Raw genomic sequence first — 17,863 nt, 5'->3', positions numbered from 1 at the left:
TAAGTTTTTCTCTAGTTTGTTATTTGTCCTCTTTGGGGGGGGGGTGTCATGTTTATTGTTTTTCTTTAATTTTATGTGGTCAAATTTCTTAGTCTTCTTAATTTCTGGGCTTGGGATAACACTTAAAGATATGTTTTGACATCAAGATTAGAAGATTTTCCTATACAGTTTTCTTTTAATAATTTTATGGTTTTATTATTTTACATTTAAATCTTTGATATTTCTTGAAAATTTTATGGTCTAAGGAAAGGATTAGAATAGTCTAACCCATGAGCCAAATGGGGTACACAATGAGCGAAATCCAGCTGTATCAATTATTCATGCTCTGTCTATAGCTGCTCTTTATTGTGCCGTAACAGCAAAATTGAAGAGTGATAGAAACCTGCAGAGCCAAAAATATTTACTATTTGGCTCTTCACAGAAAAAAAGTTTGCTGACTCCTAAGACGTGTAAATGTAAAATACTAGATATATTTTCTAAGTAGTTAAATGTTGTTTTTTTATGTGACTTCTGTCCACTAATTTCAGAGCTGTCTTTATAATACACCAAAATCATTAAAGATCTTTAGAAATGGAAGGCAAACACAATGTCCATAGCACCAAAATTTCACAAAATCAGGTTAAATGATCTCTTTCAGCATCTTATGTAAACAGAGTTTGGATCTTTCCTTCCAGGAGAGGACTCTGGTGTGAATAGTAAGAAAACAGAATTTATGTTTAATTGAATCTTCTTCCTATATCAGACAGATCCCATATGTTTATCATGGAGTCACATTTTCCTTCTTCCTAAGATTTCTCAGTAGGGGAATGTTCCATGTATGTACAGCACAGATACAACCAGAAGATTACCTCTCATGTATGATCTATCCATCTGGTTGAACACATATTATCAATGCCATTAGTTTTTTGAGAGGATTATATTTATTCTTGAGTGTAAAAATGAAGGAAACATATTTGTTCTTTAATATTTGTTCATTTGTTCTGAATTTTTTCAGTAGCCTGATTGAATTGACAAAGACTTGTAATGATTTTGTCAGTAGTCTGATTGGATTGACAAAGACCTATTAATTGGCCTTCCTCTTGCTCCTCTTGAGATCCATGGTATCTATTGGTGACTGGGATTTGACTTACCTGGATTTGGAGATAGGGTCAGTCTGTGATGGAGGATCATTTTTCTCAGTGCAAAGATGTTTCTCAAGGGATCTTCAGAAAGATGAGAAAAAGGCTTACTTACATATGGTGAATTTCATCCACACAAACCCACACGGCAACCAAAGGAAGTCATTACTTGCCAATATTTGACCCACTTTTTGTTTTTTATTCCCACTTTTCATTTTTATTTCACACAAAGTACACTTCAGTGCCCCTGTGACTTTCATCTTTGACACACTCACAAGTTACTCATCAATATGCACAACCAGCCTCCCCCCCAGGGGAAATCAATGACTAAAGATGCCCAACATGAGAGAAAGTGGAGGACTGGCAAGTGAACTGATACTGTAAGGAATAGAAAGAGGACTCTATCTGCCAAGTGGAATTCAGCTCTTTAAAGGAACAGTTAAATCTGTGGTTTTCAGGTAGCCTAGGAAGTTTTAAATGGCCGCTCATTGTGAGAAACTCATTTCGAGTACATTTGAAAGGCAGAACATCTAAACGTGCGGTGGCCTTTGCACCTCTCAGGAACTTTGATTGGGCCCTGGCTGCGAAGGAGAATGCAGAGAACTGAGTCACCAGCACAGCTTCTGTAGCACCCTGGGGTCCTTTGGAAGCAACTCCTCGTCCAACCTCCGTCTAGGATGGGTTAGAACAGTGACTCCTCCAGGCAGGGGTCTGAGATAAACGACCTCCAGAGTCCTCGTTCAGCCTCGCAAAGCTTTGATTTTGAACTGACGAAGTGCAAGCCGACTTTAAGTAGGTCATCCAAAGAGCTCACATCCTGGCATGTAGTTGGCATTCACTAAATACTATGGCAGAGAGCGAGAGCGAGGGAGCCGGCAATGGACATTTTTGAAAGCAAATCTTTCTACCTATTTGTATTTTTTTCCTAAGGATTCTATGGGCCTCTTCCTTCCTTGGGAAGGTGCTCCTGTGAGCAGTAGCACCAATTAGCATGAGCACAAATATGAGATTATATGAGATCATTCATGGCACCCAGGTTCACAAAGCTACTATGGAAAAAATTAGAGTAACAATGCCTCTGCTTGATTATATAATTTGTTGGTGAGGGCAGGTGGCTTTGGCTGTTTTTTACTTTTTGGGCCAAATATTTCTCATTGCAACCTGTAATTATATGATTGATTTTTTTTTTTTTTTAAATTCATGGGTCTAATTAACTCTGGGACCTTAGCGACTGATACATTCTCAATCACGTAACTCCTTGACCTAACAGCTTTATAGTTATTCTTTCACCTGCCCCACAAACCTTCTTATCTACTATCATCTACATTATATACCATAATATAATGTAGAAGAAAAGTCAGATGCTGCTGTAGGTTATTGGTATCTGTGTAACTTCCGTGACCTACATAATGATGCTTCTTTAATAACTTACATAACTCATGGAATCTCACAGTTACAGGAGACCTGTGTGATCACCTAATTCAATGCTTTCATTGGCAAAAATGGAGACTTTGAGATCTTTGTCAGTTTTTCCATCCCAGGTACCAAAGCCAATGTCTTTCACTTATTAATAAAATGTACATTTTGTCTTTATTTCTGGTAAATTGTTTTACCAACACAATTTCTTTTCAAAGCAGAAGATTAAGACAATTTCTTGCATAAATTCTCTTCTTCATGAGACAATAAAAGATAAAGATGATCATAACAAATCAGCACAGTTATTTGAGATGATTACATTTATGATAGAAAATAATTTCAAAATGATGCACATATTTTGTGTTTTTCTTTCCTCTTTGCTACCTTAAGCATTGACTTGAGTTGAGCTATCCTCTGAGATTCTTTCTAAAAGAGAGTAAAGCTCATTGCTGTCTGAGTCAGTACCAAACTCATTTCTCTGGCTTCATTAGCTCACTCATTCTTTAATCATAGAATCTGGATTTTTTTTTTTTTTTAATTCTCTCACTGACTATCTACATTTCATTTTGATGACTCTCCTAGGCACTTCACTAGTATGAATAACATGGCCGACTCTTGGTTTCTTTCTTTTTTTTTTTTTTTTTTAAGATTTTATTTATTTATTCATGAGAGACACAGAGAGAGAGAGAGAGGCAGAGACATAAGCAGAGGGAGAAAGAAGCAGGCTCCAGGCAGGGAGCCTGATACGGGACTCAATCCTGGGACTCCAGAATCACTCCCTGAGCCAAAGGCAGATGCTCAACTGCTGAGCCACCCAGGCGTCCCTCCTGGTTTCTTTCTTAAATGAATTCCTATAGTGTTTGCTGTAATGTATATGTGTACTGTGTGGGATGGGAGAGGCTCCCTCTGCATGGCTGATGTAAACAATAAGGTACCTTAAACCAAATTCACACACACCAATAAACCTACAAAAGGATTTATTTACAGAGTAAAGGATATCTCTTTATTTTTATGGTAAACTGTTTTTAGGGAGAAGGACATAAAGTAGGTTTCTCTTTTGTTTTTGTTTTCCAGAGGTATACGAACTATTTCTATTTTTAAAAAAATATTTTTTTATTTATTTGAGAGAGAGAGAGCACACTTACAGGGAGAGGCAGAGAGGGAGAGAAAGAATCCTCAAGCAGATTCTCATTGAACCTAGAGCCTGACACAGGACTGGATCCTAGGATCCTGAGATCATGATCTGAGCTGAAATCAAGAGTTGGACACTTAACCAACTGAACCACTTGGGAGTCCATTACACAAACAATTTCAGAAAGTTAGGAATTTTGTAATTTGATAACCTGAATAGCAATATGTAAGCAAAAATAATATTTAGATTGTTTAATAAAACAGTGTGGCTTAATATGTTTTTTTTTTTTAAATCACAAATAAATTCCATCTATTTACTATGGTGAGACTTTATGTTTTTCATTTTCTCATTATAATATATACTTAGAAGTAACAAAATTGGGGATCCCTGGGTGGCTCAGTGGTTTAGAGCCCGCCTTTGGCCCAGGGCATGATCCTGGAAACCAGGGATCAAGTCCCACATCAGGCTCCCTGCATGGAACCTGTTTCTCCTTCTGCCTGTGTCTCTGCCTCTCTCTCTCTCTCTCTCTCTCTCTCTCTCTATGTTTGTCTCTCAGGAATAAATAAATAAAATCTTAAAAAATAAAAAAATAAAAAAAATAAAATCTTAAAAAAAAGGAAGTAACAAAATTGTTTTTGAATTTACATTTGAAATATGTTATCAACTCAGCCTTGTTAATAAGTCAAGTGCTATGATTTAGAGGGGCTTTTTGGTAGATTGTCTATTTGCTGCTCATATACTGAGCATCATTTCTTAGAATTCCAAATCCCGTTAGTTAATAATGATAAGAAATAACAAAGTTGAAGAAAATTGCCCTGCAAAGATAGGCAGCTACTCAGAACATTAGAAAAAGTAGCTTAAGTCTATTTCCCTTGAGATTAGTAGTTTCCACTGAAATAATTTGAATATTTTTAAGTGTTTTTGTTTTGTTTTGTTTTAAATAAATTTATTTCTGTTGGTAAATTTGAACTGGAGGGTATACAACCCCTATGAAGACTACCTTGAGCAATATAAAGAGCCATATTTTCTCCTGAATGAAATAACAGAAAATATGTACCCATCCAACACACATTTTTTTTTCAGATTTTTTTTTTTTTTTTAGTTCATAGGTGCCAAAAACATGCTGTTTCATGTTTTGTATCTCTGTAATAACACACTCACAGAGAAGACCATTCCCTCCCTCTTACCCATCAGAAGTATAAAGATCCCTTAAGAAACATCATGGGGATAGTGAAACTGCCAACAGATACCAAAATCATTTTGTTATTATTTTAATTATAAAGCGCAATAGAAAGCACAAGTATTTGAATATTCAAAGTGAATCATTACCATGTGTATAGGCAGCACATTTGGCAAATGATGAAAAATGAAACACTGAGGATTTGTGATAAAACCATAGTTACAACAAAGCTGTTGGGATGAACGTTTTAATTCATGCTTGCGGGTATAAAGTCATAGCTTATCACGCTGGCCAGGCGGACTTATTGAGTATTCCTGTTTCTGAACTCTTTTCATTGACATTTTTATTTTTTTATTTTTTATTTATTTTTTTTTTCATTGACATTTTTAAAGCTATTCCAACATGATGATAGAGTTTCTTCTTCTGCTATCTATGACATGCTTAAGCAGTGAGAAGAACTCTTGAGGATGGATGACTGATATACATCAGTTCACATCAAACAATTTGAGAAGGAAAGAAACCAGATGAAATATCTTAAACAATGGAATAAAGAAACTTGCACAAACACATAGAAATGAGATTTTTTTTTTAACAGCTCTGATTGTTGCCCAAGAATGTATTAAAATTCTGAAAGAGAAGGCAAACTTCTAAATTCTTTGAATACTTCATCCTCCTCAGGAATGATAACACCTGGAGAAAGAATTTTCTTTCATTCCACAAAAGACATCTATCCGTTCAATGCTTGAGCATTAAAACTTGATGAGGTGTCAGGCTTTCACTGGGCACCAGGGCGAGAACAGTGAATAAACGCAGTCCTCAAGGAGCTTACACTTTAACTACAATGAAAAGCAATGCGGTTGATCTCAATGAAAAATGGTGTAGTACAACCATCCATCAAACTACCAATCAGTGGCTTTCCCTGATGAGTAAAATGTAAGGGGGGCTCTCAAAATGAGTGGCATTACAGCTGACATAAGCTCTAGAAAGAAATGGGACTGGGCTTTGTCTCTGAATCCTGCCTCCTAGCAGAAGTACTTAGAGGATGTTTACTGAACTGAAGTACACTGAAACCATAATAATGAAAGATAGATCAAATGTGGGGCTTTTTTTGTTTGTTTTTTGTCATAACAGATGTGAACTTTTAAAGAAGAAAATTTATACTTATTTGACGAGTCAGCCTTCATGGGATTTCCTAGAACCCAATAGTATTTTTATAAAGTCAGAGGTAAAAATATTGAACCAGATTCAAGTATATTCTGTGATACGGGCGCAGAGAAAATCACAGTTCAATCGTGGGTCATTAAAAAATGGATTTCTCTAGCGCTTTGGTCTCACTTATCCCATAAATTTGGGAAAACTCATTTGCATGTAGTTTCTTGTTTTTGTTTTTGTTCCCCACCCCCCTCAAGTATCCAGCAAGGTGGCAGGTCTCACATTTTAGAACAGCAATGTAAAACAATGATTTCAAATAGCTTGAAAGTGTTGCTAGAATTCACTATTCTTGGATAAACTCTGAATACATTTGACTCATGCTCATTAATTAAATCATGTAAGAGTAACTGCACTGGAGACACATATTCTCAGTAGGAGAAACAATAGAGATCAATTTACATCAGAATGGAGCCCTCTGGGCTCAAGAATCAAAACACCTTAGTTCATTTTGCTATTACTCTAGGAAAACAACACTTGAAGATGTATGTTTCCTTGAGATTACTCACAAGAAATAACCTTTGGTCAATTCCCCTCCTTTTCATTCTTAGAGAGAAGAGCGGAATAAGATGATCAATAGTTATAATTACAATTTTCTATCAACCCTTCAAATGCCTTCTTCTAGGGTATCCTTACCTTTAAAGATTACAACCTTTGGAAATCTATGAGGCATTTTCCTTTTTCCCTGACAAAGTATTTACTATTAATTCTGGAACTCAAATGCAACACAAATTAGCAAAAATGGTTTTAATAGTCATGGAAAGAAAATCATTTTATACAGGGTGAGGAGACTTTTCTCAATGCAGTAATTAAAGGTGAAGTAATTAGGTATAAAAATGAATTTTCTCTATTGTTGCTTTATTAAAAATGAAATGTTGAATTCTGATTGTTAACAATTAATTAAGCAATTCATTTTACACTTCCAAAGTCCTAATGCTTGAACACTTGCTGAGAATAGGTGAGATATACAATGTAAAGCATATACCTGGCACCATGTAAGTGGGCACTAAAAAATTATTACTTTTCTACTTATTTCTTTTCAATTTGTTCTACTTAATGTGAACATGCATTTATTTACCCATTTAGCTAATATTTATTGATATTGCCTGTGTCAAGTACTCTGCTATGTATTTGAGATTCAAAAGGTAGCAGAAATGAATTTTTCATAGCATTTACTAGCCAAACTGACTTCCACATTGGGAAAAGAAGCAACACAACACGTTAAAACTTAATGGGCTCTAATACTCTTTTGTAATTGTAATATTTATCAATGCTGACACAAAATACCAACATCATTGTTGGGATTACGTTAATGAAAACCATTGGTTTGATGACATTTAAATAAAATATTTAATTACCTGACTCAGCTTTTTACTTTATTCCTGACCGTTTGGGAACAATATATTGTGAGTTGTATAGTCATTATGAGATTAATTATTCTAGGTGCAGATGTTCTCTTCAGGGAGGCACCAGATAACACTTGTCCACGATGTAGATAAAGGTCTCAAATATTTGAGGTATGTATGCCTTGTGATCAAGCCAGTTGCTAGCACATGCAAACAAAACTACTGGCTGTACTACTTATTCTTTTGTGTATTAATTAGTTGTTAATTCTGATAGAAAGATTATTATTGACTATATTTGCATCTGTCTTTTGCAGATTCTCCATAGATAAATTCATTTTGTACTCCTGCCAAATTCAACTTGGACCAAAATATCTATGTGAGTGTGTTACCTATCAATCAGTATTTTGTGGACATCCTAATCAGAGCTGTGTCTTTTTTTGTGTTGAGAAATGTTTTTAAAAGCACGGCTTTTAAATGACTTTTAAAATGTTTGGTATTTGAAAATGTCAGGTTTTTAAGCAAATTTTTCTCAGGAATGAAGTGCTAGGAATCCCTGTTGAAGTGGAATATTTCTACTGGGCTATTCACAGAACTACCACTGTTCCCATAGTAACTTGTTCTTAGATGAACAATGAAGCAGAGGGACTGGTGTGTGTATTGAAAATCTGACCCAGTGATATTTGATAAATACTCACTCATATCTGGGAGGAGACAGTGGAAGAGCAGGGTTTTATCAGGGACTATAAACATATTGATCAGTTGTACAGACAGGAAAAATAAGTGATTTTGAGGCATGCTTTTTATCTTGTATCCAAATTTTCTCTAGATGCCTTCTCTGTGGTCTGGAAGAGTTATGGTTTTGATGTAATAAGAAAAAAAAATCCTGTGGAGTACCTTTTGTAGAAATCTTCAGGATTTTGGTAGGATCTAGGATAACTTTTTCTTACTGGTACAATTTTACAAGCACTGACCCCATGCCTGGAATGATAATAAGTGATTTGATGGATCTATACCAACATTTGGCTCTTTCTGTAAGACTGGAATCCTTAAAGGAAATGAGCCTGTTAGAGGTCAGATACTTGAAATTAATCTGTGAAAACATGAGATGAGTAATTGTCATCAATGATTTAAAAAGATGTATAAAACCAAATATAAAAAAATAAACTACCTAACTTTTGAAGTTGCTTTTGAAGTTTGCCCTGCAAACACCTTAAGAATACTCTGATGTCTGTCAATGCCTAGAAATCCATGCCTTCATCTCTTACAATCTTTTTTTGGTTCACAACACTTCTTTTTTCTTAGAACCAGCAACACAAAATGCAGCGCTTAAAAAATTTTCCTCGTCTTACTCTAAACTCTAATGGCCCTACAGATTTTATCGTGTGCCCCTCTTTGGACATAGCATATGGGTTCTATTATCAAATAGGATACTTTCAATCGCATCAGCTTAATTATATAATTGTAAATTATGTCAGCCTTAATCCTTTGTTCATACATTCAGCATGACTTGTTCTGTACTTATTTGTATCAAGTCTTGCCTCTCCAGGGGAAGTGGAACCCCAAGTGGCCATAAACTCTGTTTTCAAGCTCCCTGTCATGATGTCTAGAACTTAGGAGATGCTCAATATGATTCTTGTTGGGGGTTGGGCTGGAAATGTGTTCTTGCTGCTGTAGAGCTAAAGTATAGTAGGGGTCTCAATGAAGGCTAATGAATGCAAGTTGGTTGTATGACTAACCACTGAATTTAACATTTTGTATAAGAAAATGTATAGCCAGCAAAAAAATAAATTTTAAATTCATTTTGATAGTTGTATTTTCTTTCCCAGAACATTGTGTAGAATTTGTCACTGTTTTTTAAAACTTTTTAAATTTTATTTATTTATGATAGGCACACAGTGAGAGAGAGAGGCAGAGACACAGGCAGAGGGAGAAGCAGGCTCCATGCACCGGGAGCCTGACGTGGGACTCGATCCCAGGTCTCTAGGATCGCGCCCTGGGCCAAAGGCAGGCGCTAAACCGCTGCGCCACCCAGGGATCCCATCACTGTTTTTTAAATACAGTGGAAAATTTATATCACTGTACTTAAAGATAGGGAGATAGACTAATCAGTGAATTCAGGAGTTTGCTTTTATCAAGTAAATTGAAAAAGACTTTAGGGAAGTCAAATCTAACAAAGTTGTGTGATTGTGTTTGCGTGTCTATACACATTTATATTTGTATTTATATGCGTACTAAAGAAAAAGATTAACAAAATAATTTGGAAGGATCTAGCAAATCTTAGTGCTTTAATTTTGATACTTTGAACTTCAGGCAAATCTCACCACATTTTCCTTATTTTTCTTATGCTTTTTGGGATTGATGAAAATTTTCAAGAAAAATGCAAATTGAAATGTAAGTACAAATTCTAGCCTCCTATTAAGATTTCCATATATTTTATTTTTTATTTTATATTTTTTAAAGATTTTATTTATTTATTCATGAGATACACAGAGAGGGAGAGAGAGATAGAGACACAGGCAGAGGGAGAAGCAGGCTCCACGCAGGGACCCCAACGTGGGACTCAATCCCGGGTCCCCAGGATCACGCCCTGGGCCAAAGGCAGGCGCCAAACCGCTAAGCCACCCAGGGATCCCCAAGATTTCTATATATTTTAAAACTGTATTTAAAAAATTATATTGTGCATAACAGTCTTGAAAAAAATTATTGGTCCAAATTGGTGTCAAACTGTGTATCTTTCTTTTTCTTTTCTTTTTGTAACTCTGTATCTTTCAAGATAGAAATCAATTTCACGTAAATTATCCCTTTCTTTAGCTATCATTCTTTTCACAAAATCTGTAAAAGTTAATAATACATTAAGAATAGTAATTAACTGTGAGGTTTGGTACAATTATTCTTTATCTATCAAAACCTCTTTAATTGGCACTGCCATGGAAACAGCCTTAAATTCATGATCAGGTAAATTGTATGGCACATAGAGTTTTGAGGGCGTCTTTCTCTGAAAGGTTCATGGGTAAATAATACATGAGTAGCCTTGTCCAAGAGTTAAATATATGGCTGGAGAATCTGCTTATTGGTTTTAGAAACCAACTCTGATTTTTTTGCACTATTATCTATAAAATGAGAATAATATTACTACTGACGGTGCTGACAGATAGAATTAGATGAGTTAATGTATGAAGAATTTTTAGATTGGTTATTGATATATACAATAAGTGATAACTGATAATATTAGTACTACTAGTAATGGTTATTTTGTCTTACACAAAGTACTTTTAGTTCTGTGTACTCGTTTTTTTCTGTAAAATAGAGATATTGCATTACTTATTTACAGTTTTATTATGAGCATTAAGCAAAACAATGCATATGGAGTGTTGAACACATTGCCTGACAGACATAATCAATAAATATTAGCTTTACTGCTATGACCATCAGTCCACAAATTCTTCTCTACCATATTGCCGTCCCTCCTCAAGTTGTGAACTGTTGTTTAAGGCTCTGTTTGTGCATATGTGTGTGTGTGTGTGTGTGTGTGTGTGTGTTTTCCTTTGAGAGAAGAGTTAGTCTATTCAATCCAAGTTCAGCTGTACAAAAATGATGGGGGAGGGAATCCACTGTGTGATTGATTTGTCCGGCTCTCCAGATCTCTCGGGGAAAGCCCTGTGCATGGGCAATAGCATTTTCTCACAAAGAGCGTATGTCCCCGATTCCCCAGTCTTCTTTTTCATGCACAATTCTCTCCCAACTGTTGCTACTGTTTGGCTCATGTTCAAGATAAACAAACATTGTTATCGATTCAGAAGCCTCCTTCTGATATTTGCAAAGACCAAAAAAAGTGTCTAGATCTTGGTACGTCAGTTTATTGTTTTTAAAACAAAATTACTTTGCACCACGTACCTTCTCATCTATTTACTTTGGAGTTTTCAATTTCTTTCTTTCTTAGACAATAATTACTCACCACTCACATATGTAGTCAGTGACAGGATACTGATTTACTCCCCATTACACCGAGGGGCTCTGCTGTTTTATTTTTCTTTCTTCATTTTATGTACAAGAAGAAGTCTATGCTTTAATCGTCCTTGAACTAACTGTGCCCTACACTTAGTTCCTCCCATGGGAGGTAATTTGCTCTCTATGTGCCTCTATTCTCTGAGGTTTTTGCACTCTAAGTTTTTGTTGTTGTTTTGTTTTCCTTTTGTTGTTGGTTTTTATTGACCTTTTCTCATTGTTGTAATGGGGCTGTTTTAACCCTTTCATGGTGTAGATAACCTTGCTTTGATTCCTTGATTGCATCAAGCAAATCTTATGTCCACGATATTATTTCAAATTCTTGAGCTTCATTTCCTATTAGCCCCTCTTTTTTGGTTCCTAAACCTCAGTTCATCCCAGACCCACCCTACCACCCTGATGATGCCGACCTGAAACTGAGCTCTGCTCTTTTTTGCTTCCAAAAGAATCCAATGCAGCTTTACCATGGTTTACTAAAAATATGACATGAATTGAGGCATCATATGCAATGCATGTGTCTCTCAGCCATCTCACATACCCTCACTTCCTGTTAGTGCTCCAAACCACTCTTTGTCCCACTTGCCAAAAGCCATCATTCCCCAAATGAATCTCATCAATGATACGCAGTCTCCTCAAAAGTCTAATAAATCCTATTCCATTCCTCAATCTGCTCTACTATAATCTAGGAAGGTCAAATAATCCTCTTCCCAGACACAGAGAGAGAGGGTTGTACCCTCCCCAGTTAAAGCTGGAATTAACCAGCAAGCAACGTAACCCACAAACCTTGAGTTGCACATATATTCACATGAGTATTGGTCTTATGTTATTTGAATTTGAGCACAGACCCGTGTCCCTCTATAATTACACATTCGCAAAAGCACAACCAGCAACTGCAACTTATTCATCATTCATATTATCACAGGCATTTCTTAAAGAATGTCACAGAGATCCAACATAAGCCCAGACAGTCCTTCTCTACCACCTGTCCTGTATCACTAACTCTCACATTCCACAGTTTCAGGTAACTTCTTTCCTTACTTCACTCCACCTGTTCACCAGGCATTCTATACAAACACCCAGATTGGATTGTTCTTTTGCTTCCCTTAATTTTTTCTGATGACAGAATCAGTAAAAGTCTTCCCTCTCTGATTTTGTTCTCTACACTTATCCTCACCTTCTGAGGATGTCTCGTGTGGCAGAGCCAGCTCACTCCAATCACAGCAAATTCTCCCAGAATCTATATGCCTAAGAAGAAGGCTCAGCTTTTCCCATATGTTAAATAGAACAAAATCTTTTCCTATCCCAGACTGAATGCTACCTAACTTCCTGCTTGTGAACGACAGAAAGAATACTCTTTCCAAATGAAATCTCATCATCACCACAAGAGTGTGTCATGGCCCCCGTGATGGGGACAAGTGTGCCTTTAGGACATCTAGGTTATTTATTTTAAACGGCACTGGGGCAGAGATACTTGTCCTATAGCCTACGTAGCAACAGAAGCCAGAGATTTTACTTACATTTTACATATTTTTCTTTAGCAGGAAACAGAAAGACCAGGCTGGCATTTTTCTAAAACTATCACTACACATCCGGAATGTCTTGCAACAAATGCCTGCATAAGAAAATAAAGATATTTGTCTTGTGAAAAAATAACGTTTGGGTAGAAAAAAGAATAAATTTGGATCTAGAAAAAAATTATTTAACTTACATGAGCAAGATTAATCCACTTTATATTTCTGTGTAGAATACCATATCAGAAAACAACTTATTTTAGATTTCTTCATGGCACTTAGGCAAAAAAACAAAAAAAACAAAAAAACAAACAAACAAAAAAACAAGCAAACAAACAAAGCAGTAAATACTTGCCTTCATTTTCACATCTACAGGTCCTGTTAAAGTGATAACCCAAAACAACAGCAAAACTGTCAAGATTTCTAATTGGTCAGAATTCCCTGTGCCTTGAATGTTCAGATGACGCTGTGAATTTCATTAGACATCAGTGCTTTTTATTGACCCCCTTATCCAAACAATCTCATGACAGTCAAGTTATGATTTCCTTTTTGTTTTAATTAATTAATTTATTTATTTAGAGAGAGAAAGAGACAGAGTAGGGGCAGAGGAAGATGAAGAGAGAATCCCAAGCAGGCTCTGTGCTCCACACAGAGCCCAACGTGGGGCTGGATTTCACGACCCTGAGGTTGCAACCTGAGCTGAAGCCAAGAGTTGGGTGTTTAATCTGACTCTGCCACCCAGGTACCCCTTCTATCTAGTTGGTTTTATAGTTATAAGCATTAATCATATGTTATTTATATATTTATATATGTAGTTCCATTATATATACTTATACATTTAAACAGTTATATTATTATTATGAGTATGTGTACATGTATACACACATATAAATAGGTACTAGGTGTGTATGTATACATGTTTATATGTATACATACATTTATGTACATACATACATATATAATATGCATATTTGTATATTTACGATTGCATAGTTACATTAAACTATCTTTTTTTTAGGATTTTATTTATATATTTGAGAGGGAGAAAGAGAGAGCGAGTGAGGATGGGGAGGGGTTGAGGGAGAAACAAACTTCCTGCTGAGCATGGAGCCTGATGCAGGATTCAGTCCCAGGACTCTGGGATCATGACCTGAGCCAAAGGCAGACATTTAACCAACTGAGCCAGGTGCCCCAAATCTCATCTTTTTTAGGACTTTTTTAAGATATTATAAACTCCTTAGTTATGCTTCAATTATCTCTTACATCTTATCACTAATAAAGAAATATCTTTTAGGTTGAAGTTCCTTTTTTATTAAAATGATTTCTACAGAAGTAAATTAGATCAGTCTTATGTACACTATTAATAGTTTCCATTACGGTGGGTACTCCCTAATGCTGCCTCCAGATTCTAAGGTGGACTCTTCTTTGGCATCTGCAGTGACATCATGACAAGATGGCATTTCTGCCTCCTATTCTCCTCACCCAGCAATCAGCCAGAAAGCCAAATGTCTTTCCACCCTCTTAATCGTAGACCCATGGAGGAGGCAGACATCCAGACGGCCTGATTCCTTTGTCTAAAATTCTGGGTGCTGGTCCAATCCTTCCCTCTGGCCCAAGGCTATCTTTTGTTTTTCTCCATCTGCAGGATTCCTGGCTTATGGCTATGCAGATGCCCGCAGTGGCACTACAAATCCAGGCTGAGCTCTTACTATCTTTGAAATGCTGTAATTATAATTGAGTGCTCAGTGTGTTTCTTCCCTTTAAAGAAGGAGCCATGGCTCAGGATACAAGAAGAAGGCATGCCACCAGATTCTGATCTATTTTAACCATCATGTTCCTAGAGAGCCAAACAGGACACTCTGAGTGTTCCAAGAAACCCAATCATATTTCCCTTGACTTTTTCTAATTTTGGCAAGGATTCAATTTTATGAAGTCATATAAAGAGCAATAAAAAGAGAATATGGCTGTGAGTGGGTTATCTTAATTGAGCCAGGTCAGGTACTTATAACAGCTTCTGCTTAACATGGTAGTGACCGTTTGCAGGTACTGGTGTGTTTGAAACCTGTCATTTCTTTTGTAGGCAAATCTCTAGGCTAGTTAACAATTCACTGACATATGGCACATTTTAAGAAATAGTTGTTGGAAAATAAGGAATTATGTGTGGGTGGAATTAATCCCTATTTTACCAATAGCATCCTCTTCACTGTCTGCAAAGATTATCCATTAACCAGCAAGCTTTCCTGTTTCTTTTGAATAAAACAGAAGCCCATACTAGCAAAATGTCACAGTTTTCACAATCTACTATCCCTTTTTCCTAGAGTCTCATTTTCCCACAGTTGAGTTAAAATTCTACACCAAGACAAACTTCTTCTATGAGGGGGTCTGGTAGGAGAGAGAGTGTCCCCTAATGGCTATGTCTGACTGAAAACTAAAAATGACTTTATTGGGGCGGGGAGGTCTTTGCAATTAAGGTCAGAGTCTTAAAATGAGGTCTTCCTGGATTATCTCCCAAGTCCAATGGCAAGTACCTGTTTTAGAGGTGAATACCCAGAGGATAAGCCATGTGAAAACAAGGCAGAGGCTGGAGTGATGCATTCACAAACCATAGAATACCTGGAACCACCAGAAGCTGAAAAAGGCAGAGGATGGAATCTTGGAGTCTCTAGAAGTTCCATAGTTCTGACAAAAGCTTGATTTTGGACTTGCAGACTCTAGAACAGGGAGAGAATAGATTTCTGTTGTTTCATGCCACCAAGTTTGTGATAATTTGTTACAGCAGTGCTGGGAACCTAAGTGAAGGCTTAAATTGTACATATTTTAGGTTTTATGAGCCTTACAGTCTCTGTAGCAACTATTCAACTTTGTCTCTTAGTGTGAAAATAGTCATAGACAGTATGGAGACAAATGAGCATGGCTGTGATCTAATAAAATGTTATCTATGGAAATTTCATTTTCCTGTGTCACAGAAATATTCTTTTTGAGCTTTCCTTAAATACTGAAAATGTAAAGACTGTTCTTGGCCTATGGGCCATGGAAAAAGAGGCAGTGGGCCATATGAGGCCAACAGGCAGTAGTTTGCGAACTCCTGTTCTGGAGGGCAGTAGCACAATGACGGTGTAGGTGGGGCAGCATTGGGAATGCAGATTACACTCACTGTAGAGTCTGGTTTCAATGTCTGATCTTTTTTCTCTTTGGAGATGCCTTGAATCCAAACCTAGTTTCTCAATGGATCATCCCAAGCAACAATATATGGAGCATGTTAAGAATCCTGATAGTCCCTAATAGACAGAACTCAATTGTGGGTTAATAAATCTTGGGCTCAGCTCCCAGTCTTCTTCAACTCACATCAAACTGATATCCTTTCCTTGTTAATGTCTTGGAGAAATCATTCTAAATCTTACATATTAAAACCAAATATGATTTTATATATTAAGATCAAATATCCTTTAAATACATCTCTGTGTGTGTGCACATGCATATGCGTGTGTGCTTAGGTCTCATCACAGAAATTCTTATTTTACTATTCTAGGGTGGACCCTCAAGTACAGGAATTTTTAAACTCTTTCCATTTAAGAATGGTTAGAACAGTCTGACACTGAGAAGCATTTGTTTTCAGAGATCCTAAACCTGGGATCCTAAACCTTAATCATCAGCCCCATACATGTAGCTGCCGAGAAATTTGCTCTCATGCCTCTCAGAATTCTTATATGGCCCACTAATTTATCAAAATAATATTCTAACACGGTGCCTTTCCGGTGTTCCAGAGAAGCAAAGTTACAGCTGTCAGAAGTTTGACAGACTGTTGAAAACATGAAATCAGCTATGGAAATTGGGCGTTACAAAATGCCATGGGGAATTTTTCTGTGACAGTGTAGAAATTACAAACTTTTATCAGGGCTGAAAATTCAAATAAAGAAAAACTTGAAGTGGTAAATGGTGTAGAGATTTACAATACCTCACTCAGGAATCTGTTCCCCACCCCCCCAAAAAAAAACTTTTAGTCACAGTTTACTCGTGCTCCCTTAGGCATCCCTCCTACCACCTGGCTCATATTTCATACAAAGAAAATCTAACAAGAATCAGATGGGAGATTTGACTCCATGAGGAAGGAGGCACAGCTTCCGAGGCTGTTCTGTTTGTTCATTTTCAATTCCCATTTCTTCCTGCTCTCTTCCTTACGATTCTCTCCACCTTCCTCCTGACATATATTGCCAATTTTTATTAACCTTCTCTTGGGAGCTCTTTTGACAAGCATGGTGTTGGAGAATGGCTTTGAATGAAATATTTATTCTGTGTCTGATATTGTCTTAGACTATGGGCCTACAGCCTTCAAGTCCCCTCTTTCTCACATATTTATAAGAAGGAAATTAATACAACTGAAAATAAAGAACTTAGGTAAGCCACTACTAATTTATGCAAAGATTTACACATATGAAAATTAATCATAATTATTTATTATTATTAGAATTCTTTCTTGAACCCATACTTTTTGTGCTAAACATGTATTCTGTGGCCTTTAATCTGTCTCTCTTTGAAATTTATCTAAGAGGTTTTGCTAAAAAGTCAGCTAACCCATATCTACTGAAAGAAGGAGTCATTTAGAAGGACAGCAGGCAACTGGGTGGCTCAGTCAGTTAAGTGTCTGGCTTTGGCTTGGGTCATGATCTCAGGATTGTGGGATTGAGTCCCCCATGAACCCCCACCTGGGCCCCCATATGGCCTCCCCACTTAGTGGGGTTTCTGCTTCTCCCTTTCCCTCTGCCCCTTCTCATCCTACTCCCCCTGCTTGTGGTGTTCTGTCTCTTTCTCAAATAAATAAATTTTTTTAATCTTTAAAAAATAAAGTAAAAGGATGCATCAAGTAATCACTAATATTGTAGTTGTCATAAACCAAAATAATAATTAATAATAATAATAATAACAATAATAATAATAAATGCATCAGT

At 36.5% G+C, this 17,863-nt stretch overlaps 1 long non-coding RNA gene across 4 annotated transcripts in view; it reads right to left on the bottom strand.

The window, feature by feature from the left end:
* Positions 1–15,573, bottom strand: part of LOC140611941 (uncharacterized) — a 52,874-nt gene extending 37,301 nt beyond the window's left edge. For all 4 annotated transcript variants that reach the window (XR_012013250.1, XR_012013253.1, XR_012013252.1 and 1 more), the window contains exons 1-3: positions 15,446–15,573; positions 12,924–13,018; positions 1,131–1,202 (exon numbers count right to left, since the gene is read on the bottom strand). This is a non-coding gene — a long non-coding RNA (uncharacterized lncRNA). The remainder of the gene's footprint in view (positions 1–1,130; positions 1,203–12,923; positions 13,019–15,445) is intronic.
* Between the last annotated feature and the right edge of the window lie 2,290 nt (positions 15,574–17,863).

Source organism: Canis lupus, chromosome 20 (genome assembly GCF_048164855.1).
Source record: "Canis lupus baileyi chromosome 20, mCanLup2.hap1, whole genome shotgun sequence".
NCBI lineage: Eukaryota > Metazoa > Chordata > Mammalia > Carnivora > Canidae > Canis > Canis lupus.
This window is presented reverse-complemented; position numbering and strand designations above follow the sequence as displayed.